The sequence below is a fragment of the Leptonychotes weddellii genome, chromosome 5 (assembly GCF_054177405.1).
Source record: "Leptonychotes weddellii isolate Sample4059 chromosome 5, ASM5417740v2, whole genome shotgun sequence".
Classification (NCBI taxonomy): domain Eukaryota; kingdom Metazoa; phylum Chordata; class Mammalia; order Carnivora; family Phocidae; genus Leptonychotes; species Leptonychotes weddellii.
Window position 1 is genome coordinate 110,191,165 of NC_138373.1, and position 3,260 is coordinate 110,194,424.

The following is a 3,260-nucleotide window of genomic DNA, read 5'->3' on the forward strand; positions in this document are numbered from 1 at the left end:
GGGGACTTAATTTTTATCACAAAATGTCATGGCCAGAGAAGCAGAAGGACACAAAAAGGACTAAACAAAAACAAAACAAAACAACAAAACCTGTCTTATTAGGTTTTTGGTAAATCACTATTTATTACATAGCCCTCTGATTATTCCAAAAAGAACGTGGTTAAAATAAGAAAATTCAGAAGTTTTCTATATCACAGGCCATTTATGAATTTAGGCCTTAGAGCAACAAAGGCAGAAGTTGTTATCTATTTATTTTGAATAGCCAGTTATAAAAAGCAGTAGAAAACTTTCAGAGTAACTGACAAATATTTAAACCATTTCTATGTGTGTGTATGGATGGCTGACCATATATATATATATACACACATACATACATACATACATACACACACATACATAGAGAGAGAGAGAAGGAGAGAGAGGAGAGAGAACTGTAATTCTCCTAGTGGTACTTGATACATTGTCCACACATCTGTTTGCCATAGAATCTTCAAGTGGGTATCTCTGAGTCTCTGTTTTGACATCTGCTCTCTAAGTGGCAATGTCTAGTCCTTTTAATTCTATCCTGAAGAAGGCAGGTACTATACTTTCATTTTGTTGCATCCTTCTAAATTGTATCAAGTTCTGTTCTGGCAAACAGACAGTTTGATGCCCTCAAACCTTGGTTTCAAGCATTGTTAGGCAGGGTCAAGTCTATTCTTTACTTAAGGGCTAGAGAGGCCTTATTTCTAAACACCTTTCTCAGGTTACAGTAGAATGCTGCGTTTGATGAGGTATCACCACGTTGGCTACTCATGTGTCTGTATTCTCGCAACAATGTGATAACCTCCAGAATAAGCATTCTTCTCACTGCTCTTCTCTGCCCAGCCTCACAAGTTTGTCACGGTGCACACACAGGTTGGTATCCATTCAGAGCCTTGAAGGGGACCCTATGCAGTGCTCTAGATCTGCTTATCTGTGCAACTCCTTCATCACTGATTTCCTTTCTTCCAAATTCTGGCAGAGTCAGCAGCCCCAGCCCCTGCGTATCTTCTAGATAAAGCAGATTCTTTAGGCTCTAATCCCTGTGTCACAGTTTGGGTGGTGACCCCCACAGAAAGCAAGGGTGAATGTGGAGGTCCCTTCTGAAGTTCCTTTCTCTCTAGCATCACAGCCCAGTGTTGTTTAATGTCTGATGAACAGGTGATTCATATGTGCTTACTGTCTTGGCTTCTCGTTATTTAAGGCAGGACACATGTAAAACCTGCTACTCTGTCAAGGCTCCATCTGAAGTTCCTTTCTACTTTTTTTTTTTTTTTTTTAAGATTTGCTTACTTAGTCTGGAAGAACCGGTCGGGGAGGGAGGAAGGTGGCAAGATGGTGTTGGAAAGCACTACTGTTTACGTGGACAACAGTGAGTATATGCAGAATGGGGGACTTCTTACCCACCCGGCTGCAGGCTCAACAAGACGCTGTCAACATAGTCTGTCACTCTAAGACCCGCAGCAACCCTGAGAACAACGTGGGCCTCATCACACTGGCCAATGACTGTGAAGTGCTGACCACACTCACCCCTGACACTGGCCGCATTCTTTCCAAGCTCCACACTGTCCAACCCAGGGGCAAGATCACCTTCTGCCCTGGCATTCGTGTGGCCCATCTGGCCCTGACGCACCGACAGGGCAAGAATCACAAGATGCGCATCATTACCTTTGTGGGAAGCCCCGTGGAGGACAACGAGAAGGATCTGGTGAAACTGGCTAAACGTCTCAAGAAGGAAAAAGTAAATGTTGACATTATCAGTTTTGGGGAAGAGGAGGTGAACACAGAAAAGCTGACATCCTTTGTAAACACATTGAATGGCAAAGATGGAACCAGTTCTCATCTGGTGACAGTGCCCCCTGGGCCCAGCTTGGCCAATGCCCTCATCAGTTCTCCAATTCTGGCTGGTGAAGGTGGTGCCATGCTGGGTCTTGGTGCCAGTGACTTTGAATTCAGAGTGGATCCCAGTGCTGATCCTGAGCTGGCCCTGGTCCTCCGTGTCTCTATGGAAGAGCAGCGGCAGCGACAGGAGGAGGAGGCCTGGCAGGCAGCTGCAGCCTCTGCGGCTGAGGCGGGGATTGCTACAGCTGGGGCTGAAGACTCAGACGACGCTCTGCTGAAGATGACCATCAGCCAGCAGGAGTTTGGCCACACCGGGCTCCCTGACCTAAGCAGTATGACCGAGGAGGAGCAGATCACCTATGCCATGCAGATGTCCCTGCAGGGTGCAGAGTTTGGCCAGGCAGAATCAGCTGACATCGATGCCAGTTCTGCCATGGACTCATCTGAGTCCACCAAGGAGGAGGATGATTATGATGTGATGCAGGACCCCAAGTTCCTTCAGAGTGTGCTGGAGAGCCTTCTAGGCGTGGATCCCAACAATGAAGCTATTCAAAATGCCATGGGGTCCCTGGCCTCTGAGGCCAATGGATGGCAAGAAGGACAAGAAGGAGGAGGACAAGAAATGAGACTGGGGGCAGGGGTGGCTGAGCTTGCTCAGGGGGCTGCATAACTTGGGCAGGATGTAGGGTTAGATATGTTATCTGTAACCAGGACAACCTAAATAAAGCTTGGCAACTTTTGTTTTAAAAAAAATTTTTTTTGCTTACTTATTTTAGAGAGAGAGAGAGCACGGGGAGAGGGGCAGAGTGGCAGAGAAGGTCTTAAGCAGAGTCCATGCTCTTCGTGGAGCAGAGTCCATGCTCTTCGTGGAGCCCAGCATGGAACTCCATCTCACGACTCTAAGATCAGGACCCCACCCGAAACCAACAGTCATTCCTTAACGGACTGTGCCACCCAGGCACCTTGATCTTATCTACTTTTAGTGCTTCTTTGCTTTTTTTCATCCTCCTCTGATTTGTCTCTTTAGTAATACCTTGAAAATTATGCATGTGTTCCTATTATTAAAATCTGAAATTTTATAACCATGATTTCCCAAACTACTTTAAAAAATGCATTACTCCTGATACCTTCCATTTTAGATAAAATATTTAAAATGATTTTACTTTTTCTTTTCCTCTTCACCAATGAATGATGTTGTTTTAGAAACAAAACTAATGTAGTTTTATATTAATATATTTTCCTCCAGGGATTATTTTTTAGCATTTGTGTTATCTCACTTTTTAAATGAGATTTAGGTATTTTCTTTGTTTTATCCCCATAATCAATATAACTCCTTTATACCATATTTTCCCATTGCTGAATTTTCTATTACATGAGATAAAGTGTGGGAAAGCCTG

General features: G+C 44.3%; 1 pseudogene; it reads left to right on the plus strand.

The window, feature by feature from the left end:
• The first annotated feature begins 1,329 nt into the window (after positions 1-1,329).
• LOC102744792 (26S proteasome non-ATPase regulatory subunit 4 pseudogene) lies at positions 1,330-2,504 on the plus strand (annotated as a pseudogene).
• The last annotated feature ends 756 nt before the right edge of the window (positions 2,505-3,260 follow it).